This window comes from Cherax quadricarinatus, chromosome 7, assembly GCF_038502225.1.
Source record: "Cherax quadricarinatus isolate ZL_2023a chromosome 7, ASM3850222v1, whole genome shotgun sequence".
Lineage (NCBI taxonomy): Eukaryota > Metazoa > Arthropoda > Malacostraca > Decapoda > Parastacidae > Cherax > Cherax quadricarinatus.
This window is the reverse complement of record NC_091298.1, coordinates 31,518,682-31,532,405: the sequence shown is the minus strand read 5'-3', so window position 1 is coordinate 31,532,405 and position 13,724 is coordinate 31,518,682. Positions and strand designations below refer to the sequence as shown.

The 13,724-nt window shown below is 44.4% G+C and overlaps 1 protein-coding gene across 4 annotated transcripts in view; it reads right to left on the bottom strand.

Moving 5' to 3' along the window:
* LOC128686737 (follistatin-related protein 5) overlaps positions 1–13,724 on the bottom strand; it is a gene marked incomplete in the record, with an annotated part of 494,827 nt that overhangs the window by 328,034 nt on the left and 153,069 nt on the right.

Sequence of the window (13,724 nt, the reverse complement as noted above, 5' to 3'; positions counted from 1 at the left end):
AAAGGGGGGGGGGGTGTTATGACCAAGGTCATAATGTGATTAATTTATATGTATTATCCACTTAATATTATACTCTGGGTTTCTTTAATATTAGCTAAATTAAAGATTCCACTAGTTTATAATATTATCTGATTTAGGAATATACCCGGGTATGATGTATATATATATATCTTGAGTAATGTGTTAGATAGGTACTCCTGGCTAAGGTTTATAACAAGGTATCTCCATTGGTGGGTAGTTTGCACCGCTCTACCCTCTCCCCCTTTTGACGAGTTGATGTCATGAAGGAATTTACTGTATATGGCAGTTCACTCTCTCTCTGCTGACTAAGTGTGCATTGACTGAGCTACCCTCCTAGTACTCCGCCTTATTCTCACTTGGATAGAGAATTGGGTTATAGAAACTCCTGATCCAGCTTGTGGTTTATTGTGAAGTCTGCTGACAATGATATACAGTTATCTTCAGGTTACGATGTGACGACCAGTGTCAAGCTTAGAACTTTATGATATATTCCTTATGCCAGGGAGTTACTCAGAAAAAGTGTTAATTCTCAATATATGTACTTACACACAAGTAATGTTACTATTGAGGAAGCGATAATATTCCTCTGATCATTGTCAAGTGTAATGACCATATTGACATGTACTTTCTATTTAAGAGTTTTCTTGTGTGAAAGAAAGTTTCTGACAGTGATATTTAATAGATATTTATGAATATCTAAAGTATTTAAGCTTTTAAATAAAAAGAAACTTGAAAAGACTGAGTAACTATTATTTGTGCCTTACATTTCTAAGTTTGGAAACATATCCTTTCATTCTATGAAGTGTGTTGTTACGGAGTGCACTAACCTGGCTAAAGATTAAGATTTGAACCGTAACAACCAGGCAGGTATAAGAGAGAAGGCACTGCAATGGATCAGACAGTACCTGATGCGAACGCAACAGCGAATCATGGTACGTGACGAGGTGTAAGTGGGCGCCTGTGAGCGAGATTCCACAGGGGTCAATCCTAGGACCGTTGCTGTTTCTGGTATATGTGAATGACAAGACGGAAGGAACAGATTCAGAAGTGTCCCTGTTTGCTGACGATGTGAAGTTAATGAAGAGAATTCAATCGGAGGAGGACCAGACAGGACTACAAAGGAATTTGGACGGCCTGCAAGCCTGGTCGGGAAACTGGCTCCTGGAATTCAACCCCACCAAGTGCAAAGTTATGAAGACTGAGGAAGGGGAAAGAAGACTGCAGACAGAGTATATTGTAGGAGGCCAAAGACCTAACTCAATGAAAATGATCTTGGGGTAAGTATAATACCGAACATATCTCCTGAGGTGCACATCACTCAAATAACTGCTGCAGCATATGGGCGCCTAGCAAACATAAGAATAGCATTCCGACATATCAGTAAGGAATCATTCAGGACTCTGTACACCGTGTACACAAGGCTCATATTGGAATATGCAGCACTAGTTTGGAACCCCACACCTGGCCAAGCATGTCAGAAAATTAGAGAAAGCGCAAAGATTTGCAACGAGACAAATCCTAGAGTTAAGGGGCATTGTTCACGAGGAGAGGCTGAAGACACTGGAGGACAGGAGAGATGTGGGGGGATATGATAACGACATATAAAATACTGAGAGGAATCAACAAGGCGGACAGAGACAGGATGTTCCAGAGATGGGACACAGCAACAATTGGAAGTTAAAGTCTCAGATGAGTCACAGAGATGTGAGGGAGTATTTTGTTACTAATAGTGCTGTCAGGAAGTGGAATAATCTGAAAAATGATGTAGTGGAGGCAGAATCCACACATGCCTTAAGAAGAGGCATCATAAAGCTCATGGAGCAGGGAGAGAGTGACCTAGTAGCGACCAGTGAAGAGGCGACACCAGGAGAAACCACCATTAGGTGAGTACACACCCACACACACACACACACTCCCACACACACCCACACACATACTCTCTCTCTCTCTCTCTCTCTCTCTCTCTCTCTCTCTCTCTCTCTCTCTCTCTCTTGCTCTCTCTCTCTCTTGCTCTCTCTCTTCCCCATTTTCCCTTCTAACTCTCCCCCTCTCCTACTCTTCCCTTCACTCTCTCTCCCCCTCTCTCTCTCACTCTCTTCCCCTTTTTCCTTCTCACTATCTCCCTCTCTCTACCTTCCCTCTCTCTCTCTCTCTCTCTCTCTCTCTCTCTCTCTCTCTCTCTCTCTCTCTCTCTCTCTCGCTCTCTCTCTCCATCTCTTCTCCATTTTTCCCTTCTCACTCTCCCCCTCTCCTTCCCTTCCCTTCTCTCTCTTTCCCCCTCTCACACTCTCTCTCCCCCTTTCCCTTCTCACTCTTCCCCTCTCTCTCTCCTACCTTTCCCTTCTCTCTTCTCTCACAAAAAAAAAAAAAAAAAAAAAATGGTGGGGACTCGCAGGAACCAAGGATCAGATGAGAATGGTTCTGGTAGGGAGGAGTGGATGGAGGAGCAGTGGAAAAGGATGGAACAAGAGTGGGAGAGAAAATTAGGAGAGCTTTCTGAAAAAATGGAGAAAGAGCTCTCTGTGAAATTGGAAAAGAGGTTGGAGAAGGAGACAAAGAATTGGGAGGCACAAGTCGAAACTGCAGTAGCCAAGATAAGGGTCCTAGAAGTTGAGATAAATAGGCTGAAGCGAGTTACAGGGGCAGTGACCAGAGAAGACACAGCATATTAAGCTGCAAGGCCGAACAGGAAGGAAGGAATTATGAATTATGCTAAGGTCATATCAGCCTGCCAAGGAGGACCAAGGAGTGAAAGGGAAGAACAGCTGGTTGCAGATGGAGAGGGTGATAGGTCGAATGCTGAGGCACAACCAGGCTATCAAAAGCCACTGGAAGAATCAAGGGAGAAACTGACCACATACAGGCAGGATCCAGAGTCACAGAGGGTGAGGCAATGGGAGGAAGAAAGGGCAAAATCAGTGTTTATCCATGGGCTTCAGGAGAGAGAGGAAAGGACACACACTGAAAGGCAGCAGGAAGAAAGAAAGGAGATTGAGAAAATCATCACGGAAATAGGTGAAGAGATGGACGAGATTGTAAATTTTCAGAGAATAGGGGGGTACTTGAAGGGGAGAAACCGACCAATCAAGCTGATTCTCAGGACGGAAACAGTGCGGAACAGGATCCTCCAAGAGAAACCACGATTGAAATACTCGGAAAAGTACAAGAGGGTGTTCCTAGACAGAGACAGAACAAAATCAGAACGACAGCAGCTGAGGGAGAGGACAAAAAAGCGAAAGGAGCTAGGAAAAGAGACAAGGATGGAACCAGCAGAGGTCAGTCAGAGCAGAACAGAACAGCAAGGGCAAGCACACACACAACTATTCTCAGAACCATACAACCTATCACACCATCCCAACACACACTACAATCCATACCCACAGCCTCCACCCAACACCGAGCTATAGAATCCCACCAGGTCTCCCACCCTCACAGGCCCCCCAAACCACAGTGTTGGAAAGGAAACTGAAGGTATGGTACACAAACGCTGATGGAATAACAAATAAGTGGGAGGAGTGGCATGAAAGAGTCAAAGAAGCATCACCGGACATCATAGCTCTCACAGAAACCAAGCTTACAGATATGATAACAGATGCCATCTTTCCAACGGGATACCAAATCCTGAGGAAAGACAGAGGGAACAGGGGGGGTGGAGGAGTGGCGTTGCTGATCAAAAATCGCTGGAATTTTGATGAGCTGGAGAGAGGAGACAGCGGAGAAGAAAGTGATTACATAGCGGGAACACTTCACTCTGGAGGTCCCAAGGTGGTAATAGCAGTGATGTATAACCCACCACAGAACAGCAGGAGGCCAAGGCAAGAGTACAACGAGAGCAATAGAGCGATGGTTGACACACTGGCTAGAGTGGCCAGAAGAGCTCATGCATGCAGGGCAAAGCTCCTGATCATGGGTGACTTTAGCCACAAGGAGATCGATTGGGAGAACTTGGACCCACATGGGGGCCAAGATACATGGAGGGCTAAGATGATGGAGGTGGTACTGGAAAACTTCATGTGCCAACACGTAAGGGACACTACAAGAGAGAGAGGAGAGGATGAACCAGCAAGGCTGGACTTAGTATTCACCTTGAGTAGTGCAGATATCGAGGACATCACATATGAAAGACCCCTTGGGGCCAGTGACCATGTGGTTTTAAGCTTCGAATACACAGTAGAGCTACAAGTGGAGGGAGAGGCAGGAAGGCCAGGACGAATGAAGCCAAACTACAAGAAAGGGGACTACACAGGAATGAGGAACTACCTGAACGGGGTTCAGTGGGACAGAGAACTGGCAGGAAAGCCAGTTAATGAGATGGTGGAATATGTAGCAACAAAATGCAAGGAGGCTGAGGAGAGGTTTGTACCCAAGGGTAACAGGAATAATGAAAAAGCCAGGATGAGCCCATGGTTTACCCAAAGGTGCAAAGAGGCAAAAACCAAGTGTGCTAGGGAATGGAAGAAATATAGAAGGCAAAGGACCCAGGAGAATAAGGAGAACAGTCGTAGAGCCAGAAACGAATATGCACAGATAAGAAGGGAGGCCCAAAGACAATATGAAAATGACATAGCAGCGAAAGCCAAATCTGACCCGAAACTGTTGTACAGCCACATCAGGAGGAAAACAACAGTCAAGGACCAGGTAATCAGGCTAAGGAAGGAAGGAGGAGAGACAACAAGAAATGACCGTGAAGTATGTGAAGAACTCAACAAGAGATTCAAAGAAGTGTTCACAGAGGAGACAGAATGGACTCCAGAAAGACGGAGAGGTGGGGCACACCACCAAGTGCTGGACACAGTGCACACAACCGAGGAAGAAGTGAAGAGGCTTCTGAGTGAGCTAGATACCTCAAAGGCAATGGGGCCAGATAACATCTCCCCATGGGTATTGAGAGAGGGAGCAGAGGCGCTATGTGTACCCCTAACAACAATATTCAATACATCTATCGAAACAGGGAGATTGCCTGAGGCATGGAAGACAGTTAATGTAGTCCCAATCTTTAAAAAAGGAGACAGACATGAAGCATTAAACTACAGACCAGTGTCACTGACATGTATAGTATGCAAAATCATGGAGAAGATTATCAGGAGAAGAGTGGTGGAACACCTAGAAAGGAACGATCTCATCAACAGCAGCCAACATGGTTTCAGGGACGGGAAATCCTGTGTCACAAACCTACTGGAGTTCTATGACATGGTGACAGCAGTAAGACAAGAGAGAGAGGGGTGGGTGGATTGCATTTTCTTGGACTGCAAGAAGGCGTTTGACACAGTTCCACACAAGAGATTGGTGCAAAAACTGGAGGACCAAGCAGGGATAACAGGGAAGGCACTACAATGGATCAGGGAATACTTGTCAGGAAGACAGCAGCGAGTCATGGTACGTGGCGAGGTGTCAGAGTGGGCACCTGTGACCAGCGGGGTCCCGCAGGGGTCAGTCCTAGGACCAGTGCTGTTTCTGGTATTTGTGAACGACATGACGGAAGGAATAGACTCTGAGGTGTCCCTGTTTGCAGATGACGTGAAGTTGATGAGAAGAATTCACTCGATCGAAGACCAGGCAGAACTACAAAGGGATCTGGACAGGCTGCAGACCTGGTCCAGCAATTGGCTCCTGGAGTTCAATCCCACCAAGTGCAAAGTCATGAAGATTGGGGAAGGGCAAAGAAGGCCGCAGACGGAGTACAGTCTAGGGGGTCAGAGACTACAAACCTCACTCAAGGAAAAAGATCTTGGGGTGAGTATAACACCAGGCACATCTACTGAAGCACACATCAACCAAATAACTGCTGCAGCATATGGGCGCCTAGCAAACCTCAGAACAGCATTCCGACATCTTAATAAGGAATCATTCAGGACCCTGTACACCGTGTACGTTAGGCCCATATTGGAGTATGCGGCACCAGTTTGGAACCCACACCTAGCCAAGCAAGTGAAGAAACTAGAGAAAGTGCAAAGGTTTGCAACAAAACTAGTCCCAGAGCTAAGAGGTATGTCCTACGAGGAGAGGTTAAGGGAAATCAACCTGACGACCCTGGAGGACAGGAGAGATAGGGGAGACATGATAACGACATACAAAATACTGAGAGGAATTGACAAGGTGGACAAAGACAGGATGTTCCAGAGATTGGACACAGTAACAAGGGGACACAGTTGGAAGCTGAAGACACAGATGAATCACAGGGATGTTAGGAAGTATTTCTTCAGCCACAGAGTAGTCAGTAAGTGGAATAGTTTGGGAAGCGATGTAGTGGAGGCAGGATCCATACATAGCTTTAAGCAGAGGTATGATAAAGCTCACGGCTCAGGGAGAGTGACTTAGTAGCGATCAGTGAAGAGGCGGGGCCAGGAGCTCGAACTCGACCCCCGAAACCTCAAGTAGGTGAGTACAACTAGGTGAGTACACCCACACTCACACACACACGCCCACACGCACACTCTCACCCACACCTACACCCACATACACATACACACACCCACATCCATACCCATACCCACACCCCCACACGCATCCACACATGTGGTATTTATTCAATAACAACGCTGTGACTAGCTAAGGATTCGAACCCGTGTTGTTTTAGCCCGCCTCATGGTGAGTAAAGATTCACGACGTTCAACATGAGGTGGACTAAAACAACACGGGTTCGAATCCTCGGCTAGTCGTCCAGTTCCAAAAATGACTGTGTTCCTAATGTACGTAAACTTCATCTAAACCAAATCATGACTGCATTTCCTGTACTGCGTCAATCTATATTAAGATTTTAATTTCAGAAATTATTCATAAATCGTATTTCAAAGGCCACCAAATTTCCGAGAAGCCAACACTCCAGACACAAATACATCTCATTCTCCTCCGTGAGTTCTTAATGAATCTGCATATGCAAATTAGGAAGAATGTTGGCTCAGTGGAAATACCGCGAGGGGTTTGAGGCAAATAACAGGGAATCTTATTTTTCATTTAACTTTATTAAGAATACAAGTCACAATACAGTGGTAGGAACAATTCTCAACTAACACAAGTGAGAGAGGAAACTTTAGACGACGCTTAGGTTCGCCAAGTTTTTTTCCCTCCCAATTGTGGGTAAGGTGTGTATTTAGGTCTAAATTCTCTTACGTTAATTAACGTGTTTCTTGGTGTCTTTCCTGAGTGTTACTAACCTGGTCTTTCTCTGTTTCTTTTGCCTTGTTTACGGCTGTGTTTCTCACGTTAATACTCGTGTTTAATGACGTTGCTGACTGTTTCTATACCTTATTAGCTGCTGCCCTTCTTGCAATATTTTTTCAATGTTCGTGTTTTGTTTCTTGCTATGTTTTCTTCATTGTTTTGGTTTTCTTTCTTCCCCTGTTTCACGCTGTTTCTTTATATGTTTTTTACTTTGTTTCTTGCCTTGTTTCTTGTGTTCTTTTTTGCAGTATTTCTTGATGTGCTTCTTCTGTTTTTGCATTGTCTCTTGCCGAGTCCCATGATGGGTATAATGCTGTGTTTCTCGTGTTTTTCATGTGTTTCTTGTTGTGTGTTATGCATCTTGTGTTTTGTTTCTTGCTGGGATTCATGTTATGTTTGCTGATGTTTTTGTTGTGTTTTTCCGTCTTTATTGCTGTGTTTCTTGTTTTTCTCCACATATTTCTTTCTATTCCTTGCTGAGGGACCAAATAAAACTAGTCAAACATGGCAAGAGAACTGATATTGAAATTGAAACTATTGTTGAGTGAGATGGGCAGATATTGGTATCTAAATTTGGACAGAAGAGGACAAGAGAGGGGACAGCTGAGGGAGAGAACAGGAAGCAGTCGAAGACAGAGCGGAGAGCCAGGAAAAACAATGACAGTTGCAGATTCACTGCATCTTACAGAATACCAAGCTCAGCTCCTGTTCAAGATCAACTTCACAGGGAACACTAAGCTCTGACCCAGGCAATAATTCAAAATAAACCATTCTCTATCCCATTTTACCCCACTACTATCCGCATTCCTCATGACCCACCCCTTCCCTTTCCTTTGCTCCACAACATCAGGCATCATCCCTCATCCACATCCATGGTTTCGCCCCCTTCCAGTGTAAAATCCAACCCCCCTCCCACAACTTTTATTCCCTCAACTGCTCCCCTGATACGTGGGCAATTATAAGGAAAACAGGAACCCATAAAGTAGATCACGATAACAGAAAGAAACCGAAAATGTGGTAAACAAAGGGAGGTGGAATAATTAATGATAATGATTAATGGGTAGATCAGATACAGGATACATCCCCAGACACCGCAGAAGTTATGGAGACAAAGTTCACAGAGGTGATTACAAAAGCAATCTTCCAAGAAGGATATCAAATACTGAGAAAGGACGTATGATGATTGGAATAAATGGAGAGGAGAGGGGGCCAAATGACAACAGAACATTGCAAGGCGGCGATATTAATGACATGCAACTCACAAGTAAACAACAGGAGACCAAGACAGGAATATGATGACAGTAACAGGGCGAAGGTGGATACATTAGCAGAAGTAGCTAGAGGAGCACTCGTGGACGATGTATAAGAATCTAGAGCCACACAGAAGACTGGAAACACGGACACCTAAGTTGTTGGAGTTCCCAGTGGAAAACTTTATGAGCCAACATGTCAGGGACACAATTAGAGAAAAAAGAGATGATGAATCAGTGAGACTAGCTTTGTATTCATCATTAGTGATTCTGAAGTAGAGAACATTGAGTGTGAGAGGCCTCTCGGTGTTAGCGACCGTGCATGCCTTGTGGAAGTGAACGTGGAAAGACACACATCACATAACGAAAGGGTCAAACCTGACTTCAAAAGCAGAGACAATGCAGGCATAAGGCAATTATCAAGTGGAGTCCCACGGGAAAGTGAGGAAGATGGAAAGACAGCAAATTAAATTATGGAGTATGCTGTTGGAAATTGTCATTCGAAACAAGGAATACGTAGCAAGAAGGAAACAACGGATTATTGTCCGAAACTAGGTGTCGGAACCTGCAAAAGTGACGAATGAGGTTCCAAAGGGGTCAGTACTGAGATTTTTTTTTTCACATAAATGATATGACAAAAGGAATACTCATAGGTTTCCCTGTTCGCAGATGATGCAAAACTAATAAGAAAAATAGAGAGAGGAGGAAACACACAAAAAAAGCTGGCATCAGGTAGAGTAGGTTCCAAAACCTGGTGGTCCTTGGTCAAGGACAGACAAGGTTATTTGCCTGATGAACTTATTCCATCTCTAAACCGATAGGATGGGACCACCTCCTTTAGTATTCAGAAGAAAGCTGACCTATTTGCTGCTATGATTCAAGTTCCTGATTCAGCAAGGAACCCCCCTTGGCTAGCTGCAAGAACTGTGTCAAAGCAAGAAGAGATATATCTTCTTAAATCACTGAACCTAGAAAAAGCTGTGGGCCCAGACAAACTGAGCTCAAGATTGCTGAGCCATTGTGCAGACCAGCTAACAGCACATCTAACTCGCATCTATCTGCACTACCTAGTAGAGTGTAAATGGCCTTCTATGTGGAAAGAGGCAAATGTAGTCCCCGTTCACAAAAAGAAGAGCAGAGCGGAAATCAATAACTACAGACCAGTGTCACTTCTGTCAATCACTGGCAAAATTCTTGAGACAATAATCTCACGGCCAATGACAGTATTTCGACCTTCAATATGGCTTCAGAAAAGGTTACTCGGCGGCTAATCTGCTTTTGTTGTTAAACCTCTCCACTAAGTGGTACCAGTCATTAGTCGCTTCCAAAGTTAGCTGTGTTGTAGCAATGGTCATTGTTGGTGCTTTTGATCAAGTATGGCACCAGGAACTCTTGGAAAAACTGCAAGCAATGGCAACTGCAGGAAGATCTCTAAGTGTAATTATCAATGGGACAGAGTCAGCAAGACATTCTATTGAGGCAAGTGTTCCACGAGGAAGCATGCTTGGGCCATTGTTATGTAATGTCTACTTCAATGGCCTTCATCTCATCCCAGAATCCCATGCATATGCAGATGACTGCACTGTGACATTTACTTATCCAAGAGAGGAAAATCAGCTGCGCTAAGCTACATCACCAACCAAGGGCTATATCAGTCTGGGGAAACCGATGACAGGTAACATTTGCTCCTGAGAAAACACAAATGATGATGGTCTCTAGACACCATGATGGTAATGCCGGTGCAGTAGTAAGTATGAATGGAAGAGTGTTGGTACCTGGGGACAAAGTTAATATCTTCAGGTGAAATCTGGCCCCAATATGACCATGAAGAACCAAATTGTAAATCTTGCAAATAAGACGGCCAAGAAGTTTACAGCACATCCACGTAACTCATATCTGTTCGAGAGTAGAGGTTGCAAGATTCTGTACTCATACCTTGAGTATGCTCCACTTTCTTGGATTACCTGTCCCTCCCCACCTCTCATCTGTGACTTCTTGACAGAGTAGAGAACAGAGCAAGACACCTCATCTCTTGCCTAGACCCAGCCTGGATAGATCTGTCATTTCAGCAGAGCCTTCAACACCGAAGGGATGTGGGTGGCCTCACTGTTATGTGCAAGGCCAATATTGTCAGAGTACCACACTTGACTCCACTCTGAGGACAGCAAGCATTGATCTTCTCCACAATGAGACAGGCAGCAAGTAGCAATTTCACACTAACTGTATCCTTCTCGAGAACATCGCTACATCTGAGATCATCTATTCCCAGGACGACTCGTGTGGAGAAAATTTTCTCCAGGAGGTGGGCGGCGGAGTTTGCCATAGGTGAACTATTCATCACTTAACATCTATTCCCAGGATGACTCGAGTCTGGAATATGTTCGTACAGCATAATGATATCCACGAAATAAATTCAGTTGATCAAATGAAATTGCTGGCTCAAAGATGGTTCCAACTTCATTCTGTTCCCTACTTGTGTGTCTCATAACAATAAAAAGGCTTTTAAATGAGCTGATGTAGGTAACAGTTCTTAGCTTGTAAATAAAGTTAGGAATCATTACCCTAACATTGTTAAACCGTGTTAAAACAGAAACGGAAGACACAAAATGTATCTGAACAAACTGTTGATATGATCTGGCAGGTGGATACTAAAATTTAATCCATGTTCCCATCAAATGCAAAGTTGTGATAATTGGGAAAGGGTAAAGACGACCGAGAATGAAGTACAAGCTTAGGAGACATAAGATACAGCCCCTCTGACACCTGAGGACCTCGAGGATATCACAAAGCCGCACATCAATAGAACAGTCACAGCAGCACACACAAGACTGGTAAATTTATTTAAAGACAGTTCACAGGAAGCTCAACAAAGGTCCTTCACGACACTATATACGACATTTGTCAGGCTAATCTAAGCAGGACCAGTATAGAGCCCGTATTTGATAAAGATTGCCAAGACGCTGGAAAACTGAAAAGGTTTGAATCGAAACTAGTCCCAGAGCTAAGAGGAATAAGCCATGTGGAGAGGCAACGGCTCTGAACCTTAATCATTAGAGGACATTAGAGCCAGGGATGTAATTATTATGCCGTTCACAATACTGACAGTGAATGACAGGGAGAAAAGGGAAAGTCTGTAAGAAAAGTAAAAAAAAGTAGACGAGTCACAGGGATATAGGAAAATGCTTCTTTAGCCTTAAAGTGTCAGGACGTGGAAAGACCTACATAGCAACGTAAGTAGAGGCGGGATCTATACATAGTCTTAAGAAGAGGGTTCAGGCAGCCAGGACAGGAAAAACCCATTGGTGACCAGCTGAGAGGCGAGGCCATGAATTGGGAATCAGCCCCTGCAACCACACACACACACATACACACACCAGTGAAGAGGCGGGGCCAGGAGCTCGGACTCGACCCCTGCAACCTCAACTAGGTGAGTACACACACACACACACACACACACAGCAAATGTAGTCCCGATTTTTAAAAAAGCAGACAGACACGAAGCATTAAACTACAGACCACTGACATGTATAGCATGCAAAGTCATGGAGAAGATCATCAGAAGAGTGGTGGAGCACCTAAACAGGAATGAGCTTATCAACGACGGCCAACATGGTTGCAAGGAGGGGAATTTCTGTGTTACACACCAACTGGAGTTCTATGACAGGGTGACAGCAGTAAGAGAGAGAGGAGTGGGTAGACTGCATTTTCTTGGACTGTAAGAAGGCACTTGACACAGTTCCTCACAAGAGATTAGTGAAAAGTTGTAGGACCTGGCAGGGATAACAGGGAAGGAACTGCAATGGATCAGGGAATACCTATCAGGAAGACAGCGAGTCATGGTATGTGACGAGGTGTCAGTGTAGGCGCCTGTGACGACCTCGTCACAGGCGCCTACACTGACACCTCGTCACGTACCATGACTCGTTGTTGCCTCCCTGTCAGATATTCTATGATCAATTGCAGTGCCTTTCCAGTTATGTGTGCCCAATCCTCTAGCTTTTGCATTAACTTCTTGTTAGGAACTGTGTCGAAGGCCTTCTTGCAGTTCAAGAAAATGCAGTCTATCCACCCCCCTCTGTTTTACTTCGGTTACCTTGTCATAAAACTCTAGTAGGTTTGTGACACAAGATTTTCTGTCCCTGAAACCGTGCTAGTTGTCGTTTATAAACCTGTGTCTTTCTAAATGCTCCACCACTCTCCTGTTTTTCGTATATGTGAATGACATAACGGAAGGGATAGACTCAGAGGTGTCCCTGCCTGCAGATGACGTTAAGTTAATGAGGAGAATTAAATTGGTCGAGGATCAGGCAGGACTACAAAGAGACCTGGACAGGCTACAAGCCTAGGTAGCCAAAGACTGCAAACATCACTCAAGAAAAAAGATCTTGGGGTGAGTATAATACCGAGCACATCTCCTGAGGCGCACATCATTCAGATAACTGCTGCAGCATACGGGCGTCTGGCAAACCTAAGAATAGCATTCCGATACTTCAGTAAGGAATCGTTAAAGACCCTGTACACCATATACAACAGGCCCATATTGGAGCATGCAGCACCAGTTTGGAATCCACACCTGGTCATGCACATCAAGAAATTAGAGAAAGTGCAAAGGTTTTCAACAAGAATAGTTCCAGAGCTATAGAGATTATCCTATGAAGAAAGGTTAAGGGAAATCGGCCTGACGACACTGGAGGACAGGAGGGTCAGGGGAGACATGATAACGGCATATAAAATAATGCGAGGAATTGACAAAGTGGACAATACAGGATGTTCCAGAGATGGGACGCAGAAACAAAGGGTCACAATTGCAAGTTGAAGACTCCTATGAGTCAAAGGGATGTTAGGAAAGTATTTCGTCAGTTACGTAGTGGAGGCAGGAACCATACATAGTTTTAAGACTAGGTCTGATGAAGCTCATGGAGCAGGGAGAGAGGACCTAGTAGCAATCAGTGAAGAAGCGGCTACAGGAGCTATGAATCGACCCCTACAACCACAAATAGGTGAGTACACACACACACACACACACATACACACCACACACACACATAGGTGAGTACGCACATACTCACCAAACACACAGGAACATATAGCCAGTGCGACAGGTTAACAAACAAACAAAAGGACGAAAGTAATAAAAAATAAAAGCAGTGAAGGTGGCAGTAGGCCTCCCTGAAGTGTTTACTGACACACGGCTGTGTGTCATAAATAAGGAAACAAGTGAAGTTACCAGCAAAGTGTAAACACTTGAGGGCGGGTGAAGAATATGTATACATATAAATAAGATTATTGCAA